Below are 12,441 nucleotides of genomic sequence, written 5' to 3' on the forward strand. Positions count from 1 at the left end.
ATATATATATATCAATTTCAATACCCTACCCGTAAATTTAAAATGTTGAATTTTATACGATACACAACATGTGCATATAATTTTTACTTTAAGTATTTCAAATCGTAACTTTGATAACATTTTAAGTAATCTATACCCTCATTTCTATACATAATTAATATTATTTATGTTTATTAATCATCAGTTAACATCAAACTGTAAATAAACTATGAGGCAGAGAGGTTTAAATTTTAAACTTTAAAATAACAATATACATATATATATGTATGTATCAATTATACACGAGCACATAATAGGTAACTTTATTATTAAGCTATAATATATAACTTGGTAACTTAAGAAAATTCAAGTTTTTACTAGCTTAACATGTCGAAAATATATTTTAAATTTTTAATAGAAAAGCATAGTAAATGAATATAAGAAACAAAGAGAGCTATTGAATAATACAAATTAAAACATTCTATAATTAAAATTATAATTTAATTAATTGTTAATACTTTTTAAACCATAAAATAGTATAGTTCTAATTGTTTACAAGAAATTATATCCATATTTTAGCATAATATTATATTAAACTTCCATTCTCAAAACATTATTTAATACACTCAGCAAATTACTGCAATTACATTGGTATGTACCATTTTATACAATCACACTTTAATTGCATAGTCTTATTAACCCTCATCGGTATCGGTGTTAGCATTCCGCTAAAATTAAGGTTATGTTAGGAACCACTTTTTCAAATAAAAATAGATTGTTTTGAAACTCCATATACTTCTTATTCAAATAATATATATATATAGATAACCAAAAATCCAGTATGAAAACATCTATTTGTAGTTATTATGATCCGTTGAATTTCGAAATCCGCGATGATATTAGCGTCCCGCTCGCACGATACTAACCGTGTCATTATTGTGTTTATATTACTTTTATACACGAAATTTTACAAAAATTGTAAAAAATGTCCGTATGGTTAAGTGAAACTGAGGATAATCACAAATTTAATGATTCTGATTATATCGTTAACAATATTTTTATTTTTGTATCCCAAATAATGTAAAAAGTGGTAATGATGAATATATATATTTTTAAATTTTTCCTATCAAAAATTATTTGTTTTTAATTTTTTGTATAGACAATTTGAATAAAAATTATTATTAACAATCAAATATTTGTAGGATATAACTAGATAAATATTTTTATCTTTGTTTTACTATTCTAAGTTTGTTAAATAAATCACAGCATCAAAAAATGATGAATGTTAGCGCAACACTAACACAATACCTATTATAATACAAAACATAGCGATACAGATGATGGGTTAATTTATCTAAAATAAAATTAATTAAATTTTCTCTTTGCAAACAAACGCATACAGAATATAAGCATATGTATAAAATATATCTTATGTCTATTAAAATTGGTGTCAACACATTTGTTATTATAAACTTATATCAATATTAGTTATTTTATATTCCTAAAATCCACTAAAATTTATTTATCTTAGGATCTTTAGTTTTGTTTCATATGCAAAATGGAAGTTGGCTTTAACTGCGATTTAAAGTATAAGTATAACGGTATATTATTATTATTATTATTAAAGCAAACAAACTATTTTGGTAAATAAAACCCTTTTGTGTACGTGTTTCAAAGCAGAAACATTTTACAAGTGATATGATCATTGTTTGTTTATTTATATTAGCTAACCTGCAAAATAAATCAGCATTAAGTTTTATAATTTATACGTTAATGTACGCATATTTTTATTACGACCATTACATTATATTAGGAATACATTTACAAATAACAATTAATAACACGTATAATATACATTTTATATCTTTATGTCAAAATTTTACAATTAATAAGAATCATATCAAATAATAAAATTAATTCAATCTTAATAAATATATTTATTTAGGTACAATCTTAACAAATAATATACTTCTTTTCACTACTCCTAAGAAAATATCAATACCCTGTTAGTTTTCTCTCTAAAAAATGTTATTCGTGGGTCAGAGGGAGAAAACAAATATTGAACTGATATCCTATTTAGTAACTATAACAATAGAACGTAAATTATAAAATAATATTTATAAATAATTTTAAATGTTTTTTTTTTTTTAACTTTTATGCCTAGATTACAATATTAACATTGTATTTATATATTTTCAACAGTATAGTAAGTTATTTGTAAAATCTGTAATGATAATTCATAAAGTAATTACATAAAATATTTGTGTTTTTTTTTTAATTTATAAATTAATTATTAAATTATTCTTTATTTAATCACTAAATATTATCATGAAAATAATTTATCAATCAATCAAAAAGAGTAGCAATAAGTGAATAGAATTATTTAATTAGAATAATAGTCTTAAGACACAAAATTAATAATTATCTAACTTATTAATAATATAAGGAAATAAAAATTAATGTTGAAATTATCATTAACTCATAACTCTTAAAAATAAAGTTCTACTTTTAACATTTAAAAAAAATATTATATTTAAATTACTATTATAGCCTTAATTAATGTTAAATTTTCAATAATTCGAATCTTATAAAATGCAAAACAAAAAAATGTATTAACTATATTGGTGTATCGAATCATCTGAATTCTAAATAAAATAGACAATATTTTTCTTATAAAAGCATTCACATTTTAAAATCTTATAATTCTGCTCATGACAGAAATAATGAAAAAAATATTTTAAAAAAGTTTACATAACAAGTTTCATCAACTTGGACATTGTACTAAACATTATAAATAAATTAGCTGTCAAAACATACTATTAATTTTATCGAACATTAAATAACTAAAATACATTCAAACTACTATTTATCTATTCATTTGAATTTTAAAGTTAATATATTTAGTATATTACATACTAATAAATAATATTAACTTTTAATTTATTTAAATCGAAATTAAAAACTTAAATATACCTAATTGGTATAATGCAAATAATAATAATGATGATAATTAATAATAAAAATGTTATTAAAAAAATCAAATACATGTAAACTAGTCATCAGAGATATTATAACTAATACTTATATACAATTTCAAATATATTTCAAATTGATATAATGCTTACATAAATCGTACGGAAAAAATTCAATTGAAATAAATAGATGAAAAAGAGCAAGTATATACAATACAATTTAAAAATTTTACTACCGTCTGATTAGTTTATGAGTTTACCGTCATATTAAACTTTTAAATTTAATAACATCTGTTTTTGTTTTTGTATAACACGTGTAGAAGAACATACGACATTCAGGCGTGTTTTTAAGTTTTTTTTTCAAATGTACCAATTGGTCTAGAGAAACAATTAAAAACTGAAAACAGATTTAAATATTTTTTTAAGTCTTGACATTACCAAATTTTTTTTTTTTTTGGTTATAACTTAATCAAAAATTGAAATATGACAATTTTTTATACAACTTTTTATTTAGTTTAAGGCAATAAAATCAAATATGTGAGAAAGTCAATGTCGAGTGAACTTAATGAAAAATTCAAATCTGTTTTAGATTGATTACCACTGCACTAGATCAGTATAGAACTCATTTAAATATCTAATATGCTCCACGTATGATATACAAAAACAAAAACAGTAATCGAATCCCCTTAAGTCGACTATTTATTACAATAAATAACATTCAAATCTGAAAATGTTTGCTTAGGACGTTAAACAATGGTGTTGTTTAAACTGCACAAGGTATACATTGGTGTATTAATAATCAAATATTATGGAAATTTCGCCCGCTTCTTAAATTGGTTGGGCTGAAAGTGGATTAATTTCAAACAGTGTTAGGTTAACCTTATAAGGCTGTATAAAAATATGTGTACCTATTAAAAAAAAAAAAAATTATTATATCACCGTCGTTAAATATCAGCAGTGATTTTAAAAAACCATATGATATCATATAAACAACGTCAGTTGACAGTTGCATAATTGTAATTTCTAAGTATTCATAAGACTATTTTATATATTTATAAATAAATTTCTGTCAAACCGAAAAGTAGTTAAAAATTTGTTACGTTACGCAACCATTAGACTCGTATTAATTTGGGCGATAAAACATAAGCGCCAACGTGAGTTTACCTAAGGGAAACGCGAGCTATGACGTTGGCGGAAGCAAATTGGTCGTTGAACACGAAAACAACAGACTAGTATATTTTGTTATTAAATATTATGAATTAGTAATATATAATTTTATTAATATCAGTGAAATATTTTAAATCTTCATAAAAAATCCACATCCATATACATGTGCAACAACACGCAAATATACAATATTTTATATTATAAAACTGTGGTAGTTTTGAGTGTATCTACAAGTATAATGTACTATTCACACATATAAGTATAGTCACTATATAAATAATAAATTGTGTGTATTTATGAATATTTTAACTTACATATAAACGTTCTACATATCATTATGTAGTTACGAATAATTGGGAACAGTGGCTGTTAATTGCTATATGTATACGTTTAAAATAAGTTAAGTGTTTTTTGCAGCTTTTAATTGTTCAGCGTAGGTATACAGTATTTATAACATCGCTAGATTTATATTTATATTACGTGTCAGTTGAAAAAAAAAAGAAAAAAGCCTCATTATTTGTAAATATTATATTGAGGTGGGCTAAAATATATTCTCATAAATTCTCTACCTACCACCCTTCCTCAACACACATCCGTCAATCGATTGTAACGCAGCTGCTAAACTTCTACAGGTGTAGATAACTACATAACTTGAGCTTACTTCGTGAATTTTTTTAGGACAGCCAGCGATGGATTTAATAGAGTTGAATTGGACTTTTTTTTTTTTAATTGTTACTTGAACTAAATATAAAATCTTAATAACTTATTTTATTAAATGTTACTAAATTCAAGTTTTATAGGTAAAACTTGAAAATATAATGCAAAGTTCATAGTATATTCTTCATTATGTAACCAAAAACAATTTATAAAAACAGTTTGTTTTTTTATATATATATATATATATATATATACATTTTAAGTTCAAATTTGAATGAGATTATGGATATTTAAACAGAGAATTAAGATTTTAGTTATTTTGTTTTAATTAAAAAATATTAATCATATAAATTAGAAACTTTTACCATATCTATAACATTATATTTTATATACTTAATGACATTTTTAAATGTTATATTTTTGGCAAAAATTAATTCAACCTAACCGCATAACTAATAATAAAATAAATTACTTTAATTGCAATATACATATACAGTAAAACTTCCATTTAACGAAAATTTCGTTAAATGGAAGTTCGTTATATGGAAGTTTCACTGTATCATCAAATATTCTTAGTAATGTAGGCTAACAGGCAAACAATCTACGTACAAAAACACGTTTATCGTATCATTGAATTTAAATTGAGCACATTATGGAAAGTAGTGACTTGCTCAATTACCATTGACAAGGTACACTCAATATCTGCAGTACAGTAGAGCGGTTACATAATTTCATTCTTTTTTTTATGACTGATAAAAACTGAACGGATTTTGCGTCGGACAAATATTGTATAGAAGACTGGAATGATGATTGTCGACCGCCGTTCGGGTTTGAAAAGTTGTCCGAAACAACATACAATAATACCCTAAACATATAACTTTGTGTACATCCGTTTCGAACGAGCACGTAAAAAAGTGGCAAACGAATTGTGATGAATGCGTTGCACAATGGATATGAATGGGATTACCGAAATGCCGGCGAGGTCCTCGCGCAGGCCGTGTCATCAGTCACGTCCGGGGCCGGACTTCGTTCTTGCGAGAAAGCTATTTTATATATATTATTTACGTGACGGAAATCAGCTGCAGTGGTGGTGTGTAATAGTGTTGTCCAGCAATTTTCAAAGATCATCCAATTACAACAGTGAATGGAAGACCGCAAACCGTAGCGAACAATATTGAGAAGTTGCTGGAAGTTACAGGTGCTTACCTCGACATTTTGTCGTATTTCAATATAACGTAATAATATTTATTATCACACGAGGTGTCGTCATTGGGTGACTTCCCCCTCCCGACAATCAAATCTCATACAATTCATTTATTGTAAATAACAGATTGTAAATATATTAAATTTCGCTTCAATAAAAAAATTAAAAAATAATATTTATCATCTACGAATTTTAGAGCTGCTCGCTTCCTTGTACTCGCATTAAAAATTTAAAAATAGCTCGCGAATCGTATTAAATTTCCTATTTTGATTCATAACCATCACGGTCTAGAGAGTATAGAGATATTATAAATTCATTGTGGTACGCCGATTCTACGTGTGCTCGACACTCGACAGTAATCGCTAATGTTTATGCCATTGCTGCAGTTTATAGGTTTTACTCAAGGAAATACTTACGGCGACTTAAGCATGTTAAATCGACCGTATTTTTGTTCTTATCAAATTAACTGCTACCTACTTGTAAAATAAAAATATGCAACGATAATTATAAAAATAAAAAGTTGCGCCCTTAGAGTGATTATTCTATTCTTGCATACCTAATAATAATAATAATATATTCAGTATGCTTGTTAGCAAATCATTACCATTCGAGGTCATAAACCGCAGTATGAATATAATATGACCGTGATCAATTTAATTATTTCCGTGTTACTCCATAAGTATAATTTTTAAATTAAATTGTTTGAATAAAATGAACCATATTTGATTGAAATGGTGTATAATATATTTTTTGATACATTATAATAAAATATAAAATGTCATAGTTATAACTTATAACACTTATAACGCTTATAAGTGTGTTCGAATCACATATCCAAATTTTTTAAAAAATTTTTTTCGAATAGATTAACCTCAATAATCTTGTTATAATACTGCATATTTTATAATTTCTACGTATTCTTTAAGTTTACAATCAAATTACGAGTGAAAAAGTAGGCAAGTGGGTACCGCTCTACTGTGCATTAGATGTTTAATAGGTTACTATTATAGGTGTATTAAATTCAAATTCAATGATACATCGTTGTATACAAAAAACGTTTCTGAGCAAAGAAGGTCAATCTAGTATATCACTAAGTATATTAATTTCTTGATTTTTTTTTATAATTATTTAAGTCATTTATTTTACTTTTAACATTATATAGTAGGTTGATTAAATTTTTTCCGAAAATATTGCATTTATTTATTATTAGTATTTAATTATCATAATATATATATACATAAGTTATATACCTACACCATAATATTATACAAACTTATATAACCCAAAATTTAATAAAATCTTTCGATAAATACCTTAAAATAGTAAAAATAGATTTCCAATATAAATAGATAATAATATCTGAAAAAAATTGAAAATGCCATTGCATATAGTTAAATTTATAATAACATAATAATTATATGTAAGAGTTTTAAATGTTCATGAATTGTGTTTTTAAATTAAAACAAAATAATTAGCATCATTATTTATCTTTAAATAAGTAATTTTGTCCGAATTTAAACTTAAAATATCTATAAAAAATAATTACCTTTATATATTTATTAAATTTTATAGTTTCAATATGAACTACTTTTGATGAATCTTGTAATAAATTTCTAAGACATAGGTACATATAAAACGAAAATTTTTCATAACTTTATAACTACAAAATACTATTCATGTTTCTGCAAGTATATTTTACTTTTGACTCCTTAAAGTATCAATTAGTACCAATATACTACCAGAAACCAATTTTTGAAAATCGAAACATTTTTACTGCCCTAAACAGTATTTACAGACACAAAAAAAACACACACGCGTCATTATAAAATCAATAGACTCATCGCTCCACTCGGAATTTAAAATGTACGTATGTAATAGTCACATTATGTATAGATATAGATATTATGTAAATTAAAATTAATTTGGTTGATAAATCTGATGTATACAAACGGAAACTAAGCTACAGTAATGTAACATTTCTAAACGCTGAGTATAAAATGTTATTTCTAGTGCATTTAAAAAGATAACAAAAATAAATTTAATACATTGAGAAAATAATAGAAAGATAACCATAAAAACAGATTCAAGAAAGTATAAGTCGACTATAGACGGTCTCGCTTTTGACATCCGACAAATTATATGGAAAATTAAAAACCAAAAATACCCGGAAATTCGAAATCATATATAATATACGAGTACTGTTGTCTGTGGACGGCTTTCATTTGAGCAAATGGTCCAAAATTACATATTATTTGGGTGAGCTTTAATATATATGTGAAACTTAAATAGACTAATACGTTTTCCTTCCCATTTTTAAAGACTTAAGACTCTCAGTTAACTCTAACTAGTATCGTTGAAATTGTTGAAAATATAATATATTTTCATATACCTAATTTATCATAATATTATAATAAAAATCTTAGCTACATTTTTTTATTAGTATAGTATCTCATACCCTTTGTTTAATATAATCGATTATTGTTAATTTTCCGGTTTAATATTCTTCCCACGATTTTAATGTATATTCTTGTTTTTCTTTTGTATTATTACGTAATATATTGATTTTTTTTGTTTGTTTGTTTATTGATAAAATTAATTTTTAGTAAGGTTTCTGTTTGAATTTCTTTTAAAATATTAATTACTTGATATATATTAGGATAAAATTGTGAGTTATAATAACTATGGAATGATTCAGTCCTATTAAATAATACAAGGTTTGTCTGTTAGTTATTTTGTCAATAACGAAGAGGGGAATTTGGCGTCTTCTATAGTACAGTTATTTAAAAAATAGTCTGAAAAATCAGAAATATCGATCGGACGAATTTGATCTGATGGTAAAAGTGGTAAACCAAATAAATATTTCATTCAATCACCAATTTCTAAGTTATATATTTTACAAGCAATGTTTAAGTAAAACAATATTTTGCTGAATTGTCTTAAACTAACTTTGTGCAAGATGGAAGACACAGCAAATTATTTAGCATGTTAGAAAACATTAAAGTGCTGATTTATAAGCAACAATTTCAAAATTTGATTACAATTTTGTAATATTTAATTATTTTAATTTAGTATTGACGAAAGTATTATATAAATTAATAATTTCATACCACATCAATTCGTATTGTTGAGTAGTTTTATATATAAATTATTTGTCAACACTTTAAAATAGTTATCACCCATCAGTTGAAACTATATAATAATTTGTAATTATAGTAAATATTATAAAAGTTGTTGTATAAGTTATAGGTATGTTACTTCCCTATTATTCAGTAATTTATAATTTCGCCTAAACGATTAGTTAATTTTTATGCTCTACTCAGTTAAATTTTGGGTCATTCGCTCAAATGAAAGACGCTTGTACTATATATTCTGTAGAAAAATTAAACTTTTTTATATTTTAACCCAAAGTTCAAAGTACCAAAATAGGCCCTAATAATATAATAATTACACGAATAAAAAAATCTAGAAAGATACTCTACACTTATATAGGAATTCCAATAAATCGCACAGTGGTGATGTAATAATACAACTCAAGAAGACAAGAACATGCAATCGTTAATCAAGTCAATAAACAAAATAATATTATCAACGTTATCATCAATACGAGGTAGGCTGTTATAGGAACAAAATATTTCATTGATATTATTTAATTTGGCACCATAGATATTGTAGTAAGAAGTGTCAAAGGAGCCATAAGTGAGAACAGCAAAGTGTTCAATTGAGTGAGTGTATATTATATATTATTAATTCGTAAATTGAAATGATTTAATAATAATCGGAACTCCGCAAGAAATATAATTACAGAAGTAATGATGGAGAAAAATCAACATTCGCACAATTATTACAATGGAAGATATTTTATACTCTATCATATTGATTATTGATGAGCAGAGAGCGAGGGAATTCTCTAATTTAATGGTCGGAAACTGCATAATGAGCTAGTACTTCAAATGTCATGATATAACTTTAGATAATCAGAATAATACAAATTCCTATGTATCAACAAAATGTTTTATGAAGTATTTTAATCGAAACTTAAATATATTTATAGCATTTCAAACCTAAACTACAGTAAAATAAATAAACCAAAAAGTATAAAATGTAATATTTAATGTAAGATCAATCCTGTAGTTTATCATGCATGAATCTGACTTCTAAGTAGAAGACACAGTTGAAAGCAAACTAGAATGACTAATCAAAAAAAAAAATTTTGAATAGATGAGTAATTAGTTTTATTTTTTAGATACAAATAAAATAGTTTTTATATTTCAATTCTTGACTGACAAGTCTACAAAGCTAGCATATATAGTTACAAAGAAAAGAAATCAAAATTAAAGGTTTATGAAAGATAGATCTAAAAAACTATATAATATACCATATATCTATGCCGAACAATAACTAACTAGACATAAACTTAAAATAAATCTGCTTAATTATAGATAGTATGCATTTATACTTGTACTATAACTATAACATTGAGCCATGATAACACAAATTTAATTTAATCTAAATATTCTTTTTTTAAATTATTTAGTGAATTCAAAACATGAAATTTTTAACTTATAAGTAAATTATGAATGTGCCATAAGTGCTGATGATATCATTGTAAAGAAGGATTAACTGTAGTTGGATAATTACCAAAATAAGTTATGTATGGTACCAGGTCCCTGGTGTTTGTTTGAAGCTCTCGTAAAAGATTTACGGATTTTTTAATTTAACAAAATTAGACCACATCCATCAAAATGCTAATGTCATCACATTTTTAAAATGTTTACAAGACATATTTCTAAAAATGTTTTGTCTTGCTTGATGTCATCGTATATATTAATACATAATATGTCAGACTTTTCTTTTTAAAAGTTTACACGTGTACGTATTTGTTTTTGGACTGCCTACCTTTTTCAAGTTAAAAAATAAAATATTTATTATATTCGATGACAATTGGTTTGTAGAAAATATTCACAACCGAATTCAATAAGCTCTTTCTCGCAATTTTACGAATTCCTACGTCATTTCTTTTTTCAGAATTCTTCTTTTTAAAGAATGTATTGTGAAAGTTAACTAAAAAAATCATCAATCCTCAGTCTTTTGCTATTTTTAAATTATTGTTCAAAGCAAATACAATATTGATTTTTGTAAATATGTTGTTAAAAAAAATTATTTCAGTTGATGAAAATTACTGAAGTTGAGTTTAAAAATCAACAATTATTTTTCACTGTCTATCCTATGTTAACAAATATACTTTTTATTTAAATTCATAGTTTGTACATTAATTATAATTATACAATATGTAATGTATGTGATAGGTACAAAGTATACGTAACCTAGTGAAAAGAAACCGTCAGTTTACGAAACGTCTAAAGTTAGTTTGCATAATAATTAATAACATAAGTTATATTTTAGAATATAAGAAGTGCACCAATGTATTTTCAAACAGCTAGGTTTGCATAATTTTAAAATCAATTTTTGAATCTTTGTAACTATATTTAAAAATAATCTCATTTAAAACATTCTGATTAATAAACATAATGATATTATCACGTACCTATTATAAAATAAATAGAACAATAATATCATGTAATAGGTACCATAATACGAAATTATTGATATTCTGATAATTATCAACAATTTGTTTAGGTAACATACAATAAAGCATACAAGCCTAAATGGGTTACACATTAGTTTAGTGAAGTATAAAAATATAATTGTTTATTCTTTTATATTTATACACGCTTTTTAAAAATGTTTTCATTTTCTTTGTACACACATAAATCGTAACATCCTAATAATCTATGAATACATTATACAGTGTTTCCTTTTAAAATTAATACGAAATATTCAGTTCAATAACCTCAGATTACTATAAGGTTTCCGGAAGAAGATATAGAGTACAGAAATGTACATTTTTTGATGATTTTCAAATGTTTTGTTTTTTAAGTGTGCGCATGTACAATACAACTAGCATTCATTTAAATAGCAACAGGTATTTTCATTATCAAACTCAGATAGAATTTAGACCTGAAATTTTAGATAAAATATATTGAACTTTCTAAGTTATTTTAACCTATTAACCATGGCTCGGCTCTAATAGCAAAATTTATAGAATTACAACAAACTAATTTTTATTTAAATCATTGAGTGAAAAATAATAAATGAAATCTAACGGATATTAATTATAAAATCATTGAATTCTTAAACATTATAATTTAAGCTAAAACATCAGCTGATTGTCGCTCAATTTTAGTGTTAGAGCCATAAAATTGACATGACTTAAAAAAATTCGATATCCTAATTTTATATTGAAAATACAAATAAATTCAAGATGTATGGCCCATACACTCACTTAACTTTACAAATTTTAAAATCATTAAAAATGCGTATTTCTGTATTTTCTATCTCCTCTCGGAAACCATATATCAATCCGTAGTCATTGGACAGAAATATTTCATGTTACCTTTAAAA

The sequence above is a fragment of the Melanaphis sacchari genome, unplaced genomic scaffold (genome assembly GCF_002803265.2).
Source record: "Melanaphis sacchari strain LSU unplaced genomic scaffold, SCAv2.0 Contig7_pilon_pilon, whole genome shotgun sequence".
Classification (NCBI taxonomy): Eukaryota; Metazoa; Arthropoda; class Insecta; order Hemiptera; family Aphididae; genus Melanaphis; species Melanaphis sacchari.